We start from the raw sequence: 17,805 nt of genomic DNA on the forward strand, positions 1-17,805 counted from the left end.
ACACAATACACAATGTATACTATGGACTGATGTTTATCTGACATGGCTATTTTGGAATTACGCATACATTTGACGTTCCCCTCCCCCGCAGAAATTGGCAGACTTTTTTGTACAGAAAATTACAGACGCGGCGGCTCCGTTTGTTTATATTCTCCTAGTGCGTCGCTGATTGTCAGTTGTCACATTATCCAGCTGTCAAAACTAGACACGCCTAGCATGTGGCATGTGGCTTCACAATGGCGTGATTGGCGTGGCCAGGAATATTAGAATAAGTGGATTTCACTTTCTTGGAGCTGGGGGCACGACCTCAGGGTTGATGGTGTTTAAGTGGTTGTTAATGGGTGTGTTGGACACGATTTAACGTGCTGCTACTTTAGATAGTGTAGATCTTTGATTAGCCGTCCATGACGTGTACGTACCTAGTTGTTAAACTTGAAATCCTATTTCCACCCCCTTTTGGAAGCGCTATAACATTAAAAGAATATGTTTTCAATAGTTAAGGCTATAGGGGTGCCAATTTTTTTTGACCCGAGCTTCTTTTTCGTGGGCCGGATTATAGGATGGCTCTTTTCGCTGCCGCGGCTTTTGGCGGGTCGGAATGTGGTCGGAATAGCAGACTTGTTATAGGAATGGGGTTAAAGGATCCAACCGTATTCGGTGGTATTCCGTACCTATTTGGGCAACCGTAGTTTAAGATGTGCGTTGTCTTTCACTTCTGTCAGTATCTATATCATGATGTAAAGGAGCCCATCACGCTCGCCGCGTTGCTACTTTGAACAGCGATGGACAACCTTTGCATAAGGAACGACCTGGAGCGAGGGTCATGACCACTCTCCCTCAAACGTCTGCTTACTTCCCCAATAAACGACTTGGCCTCAGCACCTACAAATTGTATAACTAAGATAACCTAAAGAAAGATAAAAGATCCCAAACTAGAGTACAAAACAAAAACCGCAAAGGTCACAAAAAACGGAGGTCGTGATGCGGTCAAGAAAAGTTGATCAAGATCACGGAAGATCAATGGAGGCGTTAATGTTAATTCAGCACGATATGCTAAGTCGTGGGAAACTAGCGGGACTGCTACGGTGACAAGAATGCGCGGGCTCACTGTCGCACGATACGATAATATTAGAACAAGCTGTGAAAGGCGGTGTGTGTATTATTTTTCATATAATGTATAATTAATGAAATTAATTTATGAAATAAAACTATGAAAACGGATTATATCGCGTATATTGAATTTATAATACATCCCGACGCGACGTTTCGAACCCTTTACAGCGTTCGTGGTCAACGGGTGACTGAGGAACTGCATCATCAAATAGATACTGACATGACATTTCTGACGATCACAATGTAGATTCTTATAAATTGACATTAATGTAATTTGTACTGTAATCATATGTTGTGAAATAAATATATCTAATCTAATCTAATCTAAGGCCGCTTCCCCACTTGGCGGCGCGGTATCGGTGCAGTACGCAGTATTTATTTCTTCCTTATTGGCGCGGAGATGGCGCGGAGTCGCGGGCGCGCCAATCAGGAAGAAATACTGCGTACTGCACCGATACCGCGCCGCCATGTGGGGAATCGGCCTAAATTTGTTAATAGCCTATTTTGTGTCCATCCATTCCTTCAACCACCCGTCACGGGTGCATGCTTTCTCGCTGCAAAATGCGTCGAGGTAATCCTGCTATCTCCTTTGGTCTGCAGCTTGCTGTCGGCTAGCTTGCAGTGATCTTAAAATTATTTGTAAACGTATTTTTCGGCCACCCAGGCAGACCTTATTGCAAAGTCATAATCATAATAATCATAATAATTTTATTGGTAAAGCTAATTTACATCATAAGGTTCTTCTTCTGTTAGTTTTAATCTAACGGCATAAATCAGAACAGTGGAGCCGCGCTCCGCTCGCCTTGACCGTGGCGCGGTGCGCGCGCGCCGCAGAAAGCGAAAGTGAAACAGTTGCGTTTACTAACAAATCTATTGAGCTCTGGGCCAGGTGTTGGGGTCTGTAGCGTTGAAGGAATATAAAATCTGTGTTTTTAAAATAGCGCCTGATTCCCCAGTCATCAAAAAAGTTCTTCATGTAACATGTGTTTGATAGATTCTTTATTCATTAAGACAGGTAGGTACAACAAGTAAATATTTTAAACAACACAACAACAGGTAAGATTGGAACTCGAGAACGTTAAGGCCAGTGACGATATTTTATTTTATACATGTGTTTCATTTGTAATTGAGTGTACCTTTATCTTGCGTGTCTGTCTGTGGCAACGTAGCTCGAACGAGAGAATCGATTTGCATTTTTTATAGATCAAAAGTCTGATTGGGCTGTTAGAATATTGTCCTGGTTTTTAATTTTTTTATACAATTAAATACGTCGAGTTCTTCTAATCATATTTTTCTAACCATTAAGTATGTGCAATTGTGCATAGTATGACTATCGCTGTGTTTGACTGTAATAACTAAATAACTAATAGGTATACGAGTAATATCACATAGCCAGACGATATCATCAGAAGTGCATTAGAAAAACTTATAAATACATACCTTACGTAGTAGATATTGCAGCTGGCTTCCATTTTACCATTTCAGGTCCGGAAGCTTGAATTTGTCACTTAAATTCTATAAATTTCATCATACAAACTTGCTTAGGCCTTAATTAACGGGTATCTAGTTACAACTCCATTTTCCGAAGCAGGTAGTCGTTGATTTCCTCGACTTTTTCACCAATAGAGAGATTAGAGAGTGGAATGCCTGCTGCCGATAGCTGTAAGCCTTCCTGCTCGACCTGTCCGGTCTAACGCTGCATCCATTGCGTTTGCTGCACCCGCGGCGTTTCCTTTCTAAGCTGCCTGCTTGAGAGTTGAGACCATGATTCGAACAACTTCCCTAATATTTTTACACATAAGGTTCTTAAATCCTGGATCGGGTTACTTTGAGAAGCCTTCGCCACCAGGACAATCGCTTAAGAGCGAAAGGGCTTTCAAGATTTCACACAACCTTTTAGTAGCATTCTTGGTGTTAGTAGGTATAGCAGGTGGCAAGTATATATTAGTTCGGATTTGTTCATCTAAAATTTTAAACAATTGAAGAGATTATAGTTTACTCGTGGTTTACTCAGATATTCATGAAATATTGTATGACTTGCATCTTCCATCGATTACGAGCATTTTCACTGTTCAAATAAAAGCAGTAAAATTTAATATTTATAGTATTTTAATGATCGCAATAAAGGCTGTGATGACAGATAAGACTGCTGCGGTCGCCGCGTGCGTAGGAGAAAGCCGATCATTTGCAATTTGACCTCACAAGACTCCTGACTCCAGTCTAATAGGTTCAATGTACCCTTCACCAAAAGGCGGTTGCTTCGTTTTAACTACATTGATTACAGATCTAGAACACCAGTATACCAAATTTCAGTTTAATTGGTCCAGTAGTTTCGGAGAAAATAAGCTGTGACAGAAGGACAGACAGACAGACTCACGTCGACAGACGCACGCGGTTCTGTTTTTTCCTTTTGAGGTACGGAACTCAAAAAAATCAATAAATTGCGAATATGTGAGTAGAAAGGATAGAAGGTAATGTCAAAAATTCAAAATGTTACTTTTAGGAGTTCTTGAGTTGGATCCACCTTATCCACCATTGAACACAGAAGTGACAAATATGGACACTGCGGTCAGCATCATCAGCCTGAGCATTGTTAATCCTTTTTCCAACTGAATAAGACATACCAATGGTCAGCTAAATGCGTTAGAGAAAGCCGACCGATCCAGTCGATCATTTGCAATTTGCGACGGGCACTGCTCTCCTTACCAAATACATACTAATCAGTGATCAGGGGTTACTGCAGCTCACAGTATTCATTAGTTGCTACTGGGCGGTCAGTAGTAGATGTAAATAGGTACTTAGAAAACATAATCGCTAACAAAGCCTTATTTACCTCTGCCTCTGGTATTGCGGAACTGCGGGTGTCTAATTGTCCATGGGTGACAGCAATAGCTATAAATCTTACAAGTAGGCTATTCTTTTGCTCATTTGCCTCCTATATAAAATAGAACCAATAGAAAAAAAGCAATTTGTGCTGCTATATTATTGAGTAGAAGTTACAAACTTGCTGATTAGAAAATAATATAATAGATAGGTACCTGTGTCCTGCCTGAATAGGTATCGTTAGGTCATATTGGAGTGATAATGAGATTTTAGCACTTTTTTAATAACATGATTCAAGTCTCCCACTTGATTTGGATCGCTGCCTTCTCTTATTGACCTAAGCGTTAGCGAAGGTGTCCGTTTTAACTTGTGCAAAATGCTTTCGTATATCCGGATGTTCTCCCCTACAAGTCGCAATTCTCAACTAAATTTCGTGAAATTTTGTGACATAGTTTTTTTGTCGATCCAGTTTTATTAAATGCGGAAATGGGCCTAAAGGACTTCTTCTTCCTTCTTCCTTGTCGTATCCTCATGGCTTAGGGACGTGACGAATGTCAACATTCTTCACCAATGCTCTCCAAGCTTTGTCTTGGGCCCAGTGCATGCATATATGCTAGCCTGCAATATGGCGTTTGTCTCTGACGTTATTCTGTCCGTCCAACGCGTGGCCATTTGGCCATACGTCCATTCCTACACTTCCTTGCCATGCGGCCAGTAATTATGAGCTTTTCCAAGCTATCTGGCCCTGTCCTGCTCGAAGAAACCAAGCACACGTTGGGAGAAAACAGTGGAGAGCTTCATTCTAATGTTAAGTTCGTCAAGATTAGAGGACTTAAGCACCAATAAAGTCTACGGTGCTTAGGACCATTGTGAATTCACTGTGATAATGACTCAACGAACTAAGTATTTTTCACTTTTACATTTTCTAAGCTTATCGATTCGCGAGGTCTACAGCTCCTTTTCAATCTTGAAACTATTCTATCAAATCTTGATTTACATCTGTATTACAATCCAACTGGTAACTAATTTATTTTTTCTTGTTACAGTTCATTAAGCTGAGGATGACACTTTAATTTACGCGTGACGGTGAGTAGTTTCCCTTTATGGCCTTTCGAGTATACGTGGTATTAGCTGAAACCAATTAAGTGTTTAGTAGATGAAAGTGTTTTTCATTAGATTAGCAGTGTAGGAGAAAAGACCCAGTGACTAAGCAGTCACTTTTACGGTTTATCAGACTAGAAATCATAAAGAGTTAGTCCATTTAAATAAAGGTAAATTCGAGGGCCGTGCTGTGGTGATAGAAAGCGGCCACGAGCAACATATCAAACAAATTTTCTTATCGCAACCCATTATAACTAAATACAAGCGGTGGAACACAAGTGGTGGTAGAGCGTGCGACTTTCAATCCGGAGGTCGCGGGTTCAAACCCCGGCTCGTACCAATGAGTTTTTCGGAACTTATGTACATACGAAATATCATTTGATATTTACCAGTCGCTTTTCGGTGAAGGAAAACATCGTGAGGAAACCGGACTGATCCTAACAAGGCCTAGTTCCCCCTCTGGGTTGAAAGGTCAGATGGCAGTCACTGTCGTAAAAACTAGTGCCTACGTCGATTCTTAGGATTAGTTGTCAAGCGGACCTCAGGCTCCCAGGAGCCGTGGTAAAATGCCGGGATAACGCGAGGAAGAAGAAGAGACAAGCGGTGGAACACAGATTTGGGGGCAAAATATCTGCTGAGTTCACTATCTAATGAGTCTGGGATCGTCGACGATGCATACAACGGGCCTTAGATCTGAGTCAAAAGAACATTAGTGGTATCCAGAATATCCAGATCCTTCTCGAACGGAGATATGCTACTGTATGCAACCTTGTACTGTGGTCTGTGCCTCAGCACTTTTACTGTACCAGCTGACATTTTTTGCTCGACTTTTCTCACAATAATGTTACTAATGGACTTGACACTTCTATGGAAATGTCTCAATTCACATCATAACGAGAGCGTTTAGTTTTTGTGAAGTTGACATCGTTTCCTGTTTAAATCAATTGAAAACGTTTTTATTGATTACCTACAATCAATAAAGCACTGTGGTTGAGTAGAGAAAACTACTTAAGGTCATGTGGGGTAAGAGAAACATAGTTTATTATGCATGGGGCAAGAGAAACAGTAATTATAATAATCCAATGACCGCAAGAGTAAAAGGCGACCGCGAACCGGAGGATCGGGCAAAAGAAAGCTCCCAACTCCCAATTAGGGAATGGTCCTAGCCTAGGACTGTGTGTGTATGACGAGAACCGAGAATTCGCACCCTACCTTTAATAAGGTAAACGGACGATCTGATCAAGAGCACAGGATATGGATAAGTGACAGCGAATTCACTTTGCAGCGTTCTTGGGCTTTCTTTATTTTTAAAACAGAACAGTAGTATTGTAAATTGTTATGTAGATTCTTTATGTCTACCTATCTGTCACTGCCTGAAACTCAAGTAGGCGGAGAAACTATTGCATTTTTCTCTGACACATCCTGATTTGTCTAGAAACAAAACGAAACTATCTATTTCATTGTTAGTCCAAACTCCCGCTTATTTGGACGTTTATGTAACTGACCTACTGCAACCGAAAATCTGCGTTGTCGTCATCCTTACTCCATTGTAATAAGATTCTAAATTTAATTACAATACGCGTGCTTAAGAGCGCTATTACATTTCGGCGTTGAGCGAGTTTAGGTATTTTACGCGCTGCGGCGGGCTGTGCGAGCTCAGTATGCCGATCCCTTCTACCACGTTTTCCCTCTCGCTCGCACTACAATGACGGATTAAATAATCTTGATCCTTCGTGAAGCATACTGAAAACAATTATAACGACACTAACTGTACTTAAATTTTAAAATCCTAATTATTGTTATTTGGTACGAAAATACTAAATCCATTGCAAATGTACTTCCTTTTGTATTATAAAAGAATTATTTTATACTAGAAAGAAATGATACTCTCTTGTTTACATGTTTCGTCATTACATTTGGTACAGGTACAGGGTAACCGTACCGCTTGGGTAGCGAAACTATTTTAGCTATATGTAGCAGTGTTGGCCGTAATTGTTAATTTTAATTAACCATTGATCAATTGCATTAACCATTAGTTCCGCCATTAACCAATTGCATTACGCACCAATTGCATATAAGTTAATTCGAATTAAATTTTTGAGACGTTAATGGCCATTGAAGTTAAAGTTTTGTTTAGTGTTGTTTGACATATCAGTCAAATTTGACAGATTGACAGTTTTTGTCTTTTTTAGTGAAAATGAACATGGTTTGTTTGCTAAATTATATCCCAAAAAGATAATTTTCACTGAAAATGACAAAAACTGTCAATCTGTCAAACTTGACTGATATGTCAAACAACACTAAACTATGTCACTTAGTACCAAACTTTAACAAAACGGTAATTTTCACAATAAATTACAAAAACTGCCAAACTGTCAATTTTGACAGTTTTGACAGATGTGTCAAACTACATTTTCCATCCCATGACTAATGATGAAGGTCCTATCAAAATCGGACAAGCCGTTTCGTTTTGGGATCCAAAACTGTCAAAATGTCACAAACTGTCAATTTTGACAGATAGTATAAATCTACACTTAACAATGTCACTGGGTGCTAAATTCTATCCCAAAAAGATAATTTTCACTGAAAATTACAAAAACTGTCAATCTGTCAAATTTCAAATGTCAAACAACACTAAACTATGTCACTTAGTACCAAACTTTAACAAAACATGTTAATTTTCACTAAAAATGACAAAACCTGTCAATTTTGACAGTTTTGACAGATGTGTCAAACTACATTTTCCATCCCATAACTAATGTTGAAGGTCCTATCAAAATCGGACAAACCGTTTCGATTTGGGATCCAAAAATGTCAAACTGTCACAAAATGTCAATTTTGACAGATTGTATAAATCTACACTTGACAATGTGACTTGGTGCTAAGTTATATCCCAAAAAGATAATTTTCACTGAAAATGACAAAAACTATCAATCTGTCAAATTTGACTGATATGTCAAACAACACTAAACTATGTCACTTAGTACCAAACTGTAACAAAACATGTTAATTTTCACTAAAAATGACAAAAACTGCCAAACTGTCAATTTTGACAGTTTTGACAGATGTGTCAAACTACATTTTCCATCCCATGACTAATGTTGAAGGTCCTATCAAAATTGGACAAGCCGTTTCGATCTGGGATCTTAGGGACTTAACAATGTTACTTGGTGCTAAATTCTATCCCAAAAAGATAATTTTCCCTGAAAATGACAAAAAAACTGTCAATCTGTCAAATTTGAGTGATATGTCAACTAAACCTTAGTTCCACTAGGTACTGCCAGGGTTCAGCATCAGCTCTATCATGGGTACTACTCTCCTAAGTGCTCATCAAGACGAGTCGGATGACTAAAACAGCGTGTGCCTATGTTGCACCAAACCTTAGATCCACTAGGTACTGCCAGGGTTCAGCATCAGCTCTATCATGGATACTGCTCTCCTAAGTGCTCATCAAGACGAGTCGGATGACTAAAACAGCGTGTGCCTATGTAGCACCAATCCTAAGTTCCACTAGGTACTGCCACGGTTCAGCATCAGCTCTATCATGAGTACTGCTCTCCCAAGTTGCTCATCAAGACGAGTCGAATGATCAAAACAGTGTGCGCCTATGTTGCACCAAACCTAAGTTACTGTACTGTACTGCCAGGGTTCATAAGGAGGATGAGTAATACATACTCAAAACTTATACAAGTTCAGTCTTAGTTATATCGGAGCATCGTTTATAATGGCGTAAACGCCATCGACAATAAGGTCTGTTTTTATAGGAAATACCACATTTTATTCTGTTTTTAGTATTTGTTGTTATAGCGGCAACAGAAATACATAATCTGTGAAACTTTCAACTGTCTAGCTATCACGGTTCATGAGATACAGCCTGGTGACAGACGGACAGACAGACAGACAGACAGCGGAGTCCTAGTAATAGGGTCCCGTTTTTACCCTTTGGGTACGGAACCCTAAAAACAGAATAAAATAGATATTTAAGTGGGGCTCCCATACAACAAACGTGATTTATTTACCATTTTGTGCATAATAGTACGGAACCCTTTGTGCGCGAGTCCGACTCGCACTTGGCTGTTTTTTTTTTAATTTACTACCTATAAAATGTCAGGTCATTTCAAATATTTTTAATGTTGTTCGGAAGTTTGTTATGTTACTATACTATATTATAATACTATAAAAACAAATACAGTACTCGGATCAAAGTTTCTCAGACGCAGTTTACACGCACACAGTATAGCGTTTTACACGGCGCCTGCCGCACACAACGATAAAAAATCTCGTTGTCGCCGTCGAAAACGTGCGGAGCCGACCGACACAGGTCCGACCTCTTCAAGCTCTGCCGCGGTACTGAGATCGCCAGCGCGCGTCATCGGCAATATAGAGTAGTTTTCAAAAAATTGCCAAAAAATTAAAGTAGAATTTGATAAACACAAATGTATACCAACAGTATAAGCAAACGTTGTAGATTGCTCGTGTATAAAAATGACTTCGATACTAAGTAGATTTTCGTAGGAATTGACACTTGTTTCGAAGAGAAAATTCAATTCGTTTAACATTGATTTTCTCTTTCTTAAATGCATGTAGGAAGAATATCGTTCGATATTCCTAAAGTACAGGATATTAGTAATACAAAATATCCAACTTTAGCAGAGTAAACTTCTCAAAATTTACAAATAAGAGCTCACAATTCAGTGCTTCACGCGGTTTTTCGTAAATGACCATCAGAAAAAAAATCATTACTAATTTAATTAGTCCTTTTTCTAAAATGTACAACGATATTCCTAAAGATAAGAAGACGCTCTTACTGGAACAAGTACTCTTTATTTCTAATAATGAGCGTAAAATCTTAAATCTTGTCGGGAATATCATCAATTTTACATTATTTCGACTTTTCTTGTAAGAACGCTCTTAATATAACCAGCTTATCTCATAATCGTAAAGCTGGGGCCATTGCACATTGTATAGTGACACAGTGGTGTGTATCACAATATCACCTGTGGTCCCTGTGATACCTTCTCATGAACACATGTATCCTGTAAATCCTATAATACGAGCAAAAATACGATGTAGGGTTAATCCGCGATTTATTAGAAAGATTAATGTCTACATCTATGTCACCGTCTACGTTTAACGAAACTACGTTGAGCCAGATGGAGCTTTGGATAGCCTACAATTTACAAAGATTAACCTGGATTTTGCCACAACTGGGTTGTTATTTACGAGTATAATGGTTTTAGTGAAGCTGAAGAGACATTTACTATATTCCTTTAGATGTGAACGCTTATAGAATTCTTTAATATAGCAGTATTATAGGCATTCCCACAATTAATACAAGAAATACGAAAAAATAAAATAAAATTAGAAACTAAAATCCGTTCTGAGCCATGCCGGGTCCAAAGGTCCCCATAACAGTAGCAGCGTTACCCCGCTGTATGGCGATGGAGACCTGTTGGACGAGCCATGACTCAGAACGGGGGTCACTCCCTTTCTCTTATTCGTATTTTGGGCTTTTTGCTAGGGCTTATGGTAGCCTGGGGTCTGCTTTACAACTAATCCCAAGAATTGGCGAAGACACATTTTTACGAAAGCAAATAACATTTGATCTTCCAACCCGGAGGGGAAACTAGGCCTTCTTGGGATTAGTCCGGATTCTCACGATGTCCTTTACAGAAAACCGACGTGTAAATATGAATATCAGCTAGAAAAACAAACGGGAATGAAATTCTTACTAGGTACCGTATCAGGAACGACGAAACAAATCATTCATTTCCGGATTTGGTACTGCCCGAGCATTTCTTATCCGATTTTCATTAAGTAAGTACGTGACTGGTTCACACTTGGTTACGCGTTGACAGCTCCAGTTACCCCGGCTTTGCAACTAAGTATTTCATAACAGAAAATCTGAATGGGCAAATCCAAAACCCCCTCGATCATCGTTAAATATTATGAGAATGCCTGTTTCATACGATTGCGTTGATCTTTTGACGTACAATGGCTTGAGCAAATTAATCAAAGCATTTGGTCATTCTTACGTACACTTAGCTGATCATTCGTATACCTTATTTTAAAGAGATAAGGTCGAGGTTAGTTAAGTGTTGCTTGTTACCCGTTCATGGCGCAAATGGAATGATAGAATCATTGTTAGAGAGTTATTTGACTATTAAATAACTGATTAACATTTTAGAGGATAATAGCATAATTGTTGCACAGATTGCATGGTAGTTATCATTATCAACAATGACGAGTATGACTTAAATCGGAAGTTGTGTACAATTCGTAATGTTCCTAATAATAAGTTACGCTATGGATTAATAGGTGACGCAATATTTACATTTCAAAATCGCTTTACCATGAATAAAAAAACGGCGTGCGGGAGATGAACTAATGCTAGTACTTATGGCCTCATTATTTTCAGTCTGGGTCGGATGGTATTAAGGTGGTAGCCTCTATTAATAAAACTCTATAGCCTACGTCAATTCTGACAAATCCGGACATCACCCTACAAATCCTGACATTTCCAGAACGGTAATTTCTCCAAACGCCACGGGAGTATTTGTAATTAGGCCTCCGTATCTCGAAGTTTTTTTCAATGCGCTGCAGCTACAAAAGCCATAATATCATATGCTGTAGGCGTAGGTACGACTCAAAACTGTTGGTTTGATTCCAGTGGTTAGTTGAGGCTTCTAAAACCCTGACCTGACACTTGTGAAGTCCCCCCCCCCCCGCAACTGACAAATGACGAAAAATGTTGACATGTCAGGGGAAATCCTGACACATGGCAATAAGAGATGTTCAACTTGACTACTGGTTTTGATCATGTCATACGACACAAATGTAATTTTGCGCTTTAATATCTCCTGGGTTGTTAGTTGAGATGCAAGTCACGCATGGATGGACAGCAATCATGTAAGACTTGACCAGCTCAGTCGACCAATTCATTTTTCCGGTTTATCTCCTGGGACTGTTAGTAGAGATGCAAGTCACGCATTGTTTTGCTGGTCATGTAAGACTTGACCAGCTCCAGCTGACGCAACGTTCCGCTTTCCGCGCTAATTGTGACGAAAACTTCCGAATTAATTACGACTTTCTCGGCGCGTGCGCGTAAGGCCGCGTGCATGCCGGGGCAGAAGGGGCACCTGTGTTTCTAGAAAGATTATAGAAGATCACATTGTTATCTGGTGATAATGATGTAATCTTCTATGATCATTCTTCTTTCTTGGTACAGGATGACTCCCATACTACCTGTGATTACGGAACTGCAGGGCACAAAAGCCTTCCCCTCAAGAGTTTGGGCTGTAATTATCGAGGGATTTAGGCTTTCTGAACTAAAGTAATATTTGTTTGTATATGTAGGGTTTTCTGTTAAAAGTTTTACATAATTTGTTGAATATGATGTCAGAATTATAACAAACTTGTTTATACTCGTAAACCCTTTAGGAACGGCCGCCCGGCCCGAAAAATAGGTGGTCTGTCGATCGCTTATTGCATTCATTCAGTCCAAAATCCCGAAGTTGGAGCTACAAGTTACTGTCCCGGTGGCATCACAACACTAATCTCCTCAAAGTTGATCTGCAGAACAGAAGGACATCTTTTAGTTCTCTACTACTCTACCGATTGCATTATAAAGGATGACTCACGTTAGACCGGGCCGTGTCCGGGCCGGAACTTCCGGCGCTTACTTTTCTATGACATGACAGGTGATCATGTGATGATTTCTATAGAAAACGAAGCGCCGGAAGATCCGGCCCGGACACAGCCCGGTCTAACGTGAGTCATCCTTAACGCGTCGTCTCGTACATACATTAATAATAAATTCTGCTAGTAACTGTAAAGGGGCCCACTGGCTGACTGAGGGGTCCGCCGGACGATATCGGCCTGTCAGTTAGAACAAAAATTTGACAGTTCCAAACAACTGACAGGCTGATATAGTCCGGCGGACTGATAGCTTACGCGGCTAAAGCGCATTAGGTTATAGAGGCTTTGTTTAGATATTTGTGAACACCTTGGCCGACCTGATATATCCGATGGCGATCTATCTGATCGCTTTTCTGATGCTGCACTGGTCTTCCTGATAACAAATTGACGAGAAACACTTTAATTTTAGTGAAACTGTTCTAATTAATTGTGCATCATACGCGACGCGGCTTTCCTCGTAACATTATGAATGTAGTACATGAGAGTAGGTAATCGATTATTTATGCATACGCTCGTATGAATATATTATTTGTTGCAAGTTTAAATAACTAGATCAGCGTAAAAATAATTTGAGCTGTTTCGTAAGTGTGTCAGGTTTACCCGGCCTGCCAGTTTAATACAAGTTAATAACTTGTTAATTTTTAAATGCCAGGGTTGCCAATTTATCAAAAGTATTTTTTTTCGAGTAGGAGAAAATAATATTACAATATAGAAAATCTTCATTTTGTCTTAGATTGTGATAATTAATGGGAAATATATTTTCCTTTTGATTTTGGATAATATGTCTCAATTTCAGTAGGTAATAACCGCTTTACATAGTTCTTACCTAAAGTTATTACAACATATTATATTGACGACCGGTCTGGCCTAGTGGGTAGTTACCCTGCCTGTGAAGCCGATGGTCCTGGGTTCGAATCCCGGTAAGGGCATTTATTTGTGTGATGAGCACAGATATTTGTTCCCGAGTCATGGGTGTTTTCTATGTATTTAAGTATTTATATATTATATATATCGTTGTCTGAGTACCCATAACACAAGCCTCCTTGGGCTTACCGTGGGACTTGGTCAATCTGTGTAAGAATGTCCTATAATTTTTTTTTTTATATATATATATTTTTTTATATTTTTAGGAAGCTTTTATTTAGCTTATTTACATTGTTTTTTAGTACCTAAGTTTCTAATACTAAAACTTGCAAGCATATTTTATACTAATAACAAAGATATCAAAACCGATTAAAACATTATAAAATTTGTGGGACAACCATAATTTAGCGCAGCGGGGTACAAAAGTAATTACTCGCAGTTATACTAATAAAATATCTAATTACTTAGATTGATTTATTATACGTTTAACATCAAATATATGTATACGCTTTTCGCCTTAACACAATGAAATAGAGTTTAGAATTGTAAACATTTTGGCCGAACTGAGAACCCGAAGCGACGGGCCGATTTGACCCGTCATTTCATGCCATAACTGATGGATCAATCGCTTCATCTATCACTGGTAATTGATTAATGATTTCGATCAATTGTTTTTAACTTTGTTCTGTGACCAAACGAGTCAAAACTAGGTCAAGTAAGTAACTATATACTTTGCTAAGACTACATTTGCAATACACAGCACATAATATGCGTGCATATTAAATATGCTTAGTGGTTAGTGGCAGATATTAAAGTAATAATTCGGTTTTGTGTTGAGGTCGGAACTGATTTACTGTCGCACTTTTTATTCAAAACTCTAGCTAGGATATAATGGCCTTCTCGCGGCCGCCGGGGGGACGGCCACAATGCCACATAAGACTAAAAAGAGAGTAATTTGTGCACGTCTATATATTCTGTATTCATAAACTTACTGTCGTACGCGTCTATGACAATAGAATATTGTTCAGGTTTCAGGCCAAACTATAATAGTTTCTTCCATAACAACAAAAGACTATAGTCGCTCTACAACTTCAAAAACTATTATTTTACTCAAAACTAAACCGTTTTACTTTTCTATAACCAAACAGGCGATTTTAAACCAAATCCATCTTATAACTAGGTTAATATTATACTGATTTTAAAGGTCCGTTGAAAATATTTTTCTTCTAAGGAGTGATGTAAAGGCACGTGCCCCGGCGGCGCCGCTGGCAAGGCCGTCGGTGGCCGTATTTTCTTATAATGTAGGCTAACGTCTCATTTATTTATTTATTTATACAAGGAATTCCAACAGCTATAAAATATTAGTTTAACTTTCCTTCTCCTTCTCCTTCGAATGGTGTTAAGATACTTCCAACTTTAGGTATTGTAGGTTAAACTTGCAAATTCCTTATCTCCTTCATGGCGTGGTGTGCTATTGACAGTTCTGATTGCTTCTCGTTATTGAGCCCTTAATGATATGACGGACGGTATTGGGCTAAGGTGAAGTAGCTTCAAAGACTCGTAAGAGCTTTGACTGTGAAAGTTTAAGCACTAGTTTAAAATGCGAGTGCTGTTGATTTACTTATATTTATTTTCCTATTTCATTATGGCATGTATTTAACGCGGCGACAAATTAATCTGATTTAGGGATTTATAAAAAATTAAAGGGGGTAGCAAAAATAATAAGTTGGCGACTAATTGCGGAGACTAGTATAAAGTAAAAAGTAGCAGCTAAGTAATCAATTTTCGGATTTGTTTCAATATAAACTAGCATCGAGTTATTGTTTTGGCGACTGAATTAACTAATTAAGCGGAAACATGACAGCGGATAAAAAGTTGAAAATGGCCTACTCTAATTGTTCAATGGAGATTGCATATAAAATAAATCAAGGTTAGGTAGCTTTAAATGCCCGAAGGGCAAACCGCCCAGAAATAGGAGCCCCGCGTTCGCGGGGCTCCGTCTAGTTAGCTGGAGTTCGTCGGACTGTTTCTTTTAAAAAAAAATTACTTCACAGCGTAACTAGACGGAGCCCCGCTTCGCGGGGCTCCTATTTCTGGGCGGTTTGACCTTCGGGCATTTGAAGCTACCTAACGAACCTAACCTACCTACCTATTGATTTAATGTAATTTTGGATTCCCATTTTGTAGCCAGTTACAAAACTTATTTACCAAACAATTCCACTCTGGCCCAATTAGGATTGTTCATTTTCATTTATAGTACCTCGCCTATTATTTCAGTAACCTTGTTTATTATTTCTACTACCTTAAAGTAGCTGCCATTATTTGAATTTTAAAATATCCTTAGTTTAAAGCTCATTTAATATAAATGATTGCCAAAATATTTAATCGCTGACAAGTTATTATTTTAGTTGCATATAGTTTGCTGCTCTTTAATTTTTCTGTCGCCGCGAAAATAATAAGCCATTCATTATAATACTTGACATAAATATGACCTCTTGTAACTATAACCTTACACTTACTAAAAATTCAATTTTAAGAAAGGGTATTAGCATAGCATGAGAGAAGAGAGAAACACCGTGGCAAGGGAAACACTTGTAAGGATTCTTCATACTGTTTCTCTTGCCCCAAGCAAAATTAACTATGTTTCTCTTATCCCGCCTGACCTTAATAATTGAAAAAGGTACTTACGTTTTCTTCACTGGAGAAAAATTTGAATTATCAATTAATTTCTTTTCTAGTAAGACATAATAGGCTTGCTAAGTATTGATGTTCAGACGTCAAAAGATAGATAAGTAGGCGATTACATAAACGCTGGTAGTGTAAAAACTGCGATAATCCAGCCTATCGATCAGGGTTACATTTATTCGGAAGTATCTGTGATGGTTGTGACACTATCGCCGCATCAAAAAGGCAATTGACACAGAGGAAGATTAATTCCCACTTCCGTTTAAGAAATTACGCGAATCGCTAATATAAGTATATATTTGGTAACAGTACATGGATTTCATCATGAGTAGGTATATGCATGTCAATGGCATTAATAATAAACTATAAATAATGACACCGCGAATGCAAGTTACATACTTAAACATATACAATCATGTTACTAAATTAATTTTATTAATAAAACATAATTATTCAATTACAGTACTATAAAACTTAAAAGCTAAATCTTAAAATAAATAATACTAACCTTAAAATAAAATTTAAAAGTGGAAAAATTACTGCCTTGGTTGAGACTTGAACTCACGGCCACTTTTAAATTTATTCGAAGCTTAATAGCATCGTTAGCAGCAGTGTTGGCCGAACGCTAATGCCATTAACCATTAAAAATTAACAATTAAAAAGGTTAATGGCCATTAACCATTAGCCATTTAATTCGGATTAAAGTTAATTCGGATTAAATTTTTGAGACGTTAATGGCCATTGAAGTTAATTCGGATTAACTTTAATTCGGATTAACTTCAATGGCCATTAAAGTTTCAAAAAATTAATTAGAATTACTCTCAATTGCATTAACGTCTAATAAAATTACATTACAGTCATCCGACTCGTCTTGATGAGCACTTAGGAGAGCAGTACCCATGATAGAGCTGATGCTGAACCCTGGCAGTACCTAGTGGGTCTAAGGTTTGGTGCAACATAGGCACACGCTGTTTTAGTCATCCGACTCGTCTTGATGAGCACTTAGGAGAGCAGTACCCATGATAGAGCTGATGCTGAACCCTGGCAGTACCTAGTGGATCTAAGGTTTAGTGCAACATAGGCACACGCTGTTTTAGTCACCCGACTCGTCTTGATGAGCACTTAGGAGAGCGGTACCCATGATAGAGCTGATGCTGAACCCTGGCAGTACCTAGTGGATCTAAGGTTTGGTGCAACATAGGCACGCGCTGTTTAGGTCGTCCGACTCGTCTTGATGAGCACTTTGGAGAGCAGTACCCATGATAGAGCTGATGCTGAACCCTGGCAGTACCTAGTGGATCTAAGGTTTGGTGCAACATAGGCACGCGCTGTTTAGGTCGTCCGACTCGTCTTGATGAGCACTTAGGAGAGCAGTACCCATGATAGAGCTGATGCTGAACCCTGGCAGTACCTAGTGGATCTAAGGTTTGGTGCAACATAGGCACCCGCTGTTTTAGTCACCCGACTCGTCTTGATGAGCACTTAGGAGAGCGGTACCCACGATAGAGCTGATGCTGAACC

At 38.9% G+C, this 17,805-nt stretch overlaps 2 protein-coding genes across 3 annotated transcripts in view; both read left to right on the plus strand.

Moving 5' to 3' along the window:
- Nucleotides 1-17,805, plus strand: part of LOC134747026 (uncharacterized) — a 426,043-nt gene that overhangs the window by 111,009 nt on the left and 297,229 nt on the right. The gene's annotated exons all lie outside the window — the stretch shown is intronic.
- LOC134747024 (GAS2-like protein 3) overlaps nt 1-17,805 on the plus strand; it is a 154,343-nt gene that overhangs the window by 65,770 nt on the left and 70,768 nt on the right. For both annotated transcript variants that reach the window (XM_063681573.1, XM_063681574.1), the window contains exon 2: nt 4,983-5,022. The gene's annotated coding sequence lies outside the window, so the exon portion shown is untranslated. The remainder of the gene's footprint in view (nt 1-4,982; nt 5,023-17,805) is intronic.

The sequence above is a fragment of the Cydia strobilella genome, chromosome 14 (assembly GCF_947568885.1).
Source record: "Cydia strobilella chromosome 14, ilCydStro3.1, whole genome shotgun sequence".
Classification (NCBI taxonomy): domain Eukaryota; kingdom Metazoa; phylum Arthropoda; class Insecta; order Lepidoptera; family Tortricidae; genus Cydia; species Cydia strobilella.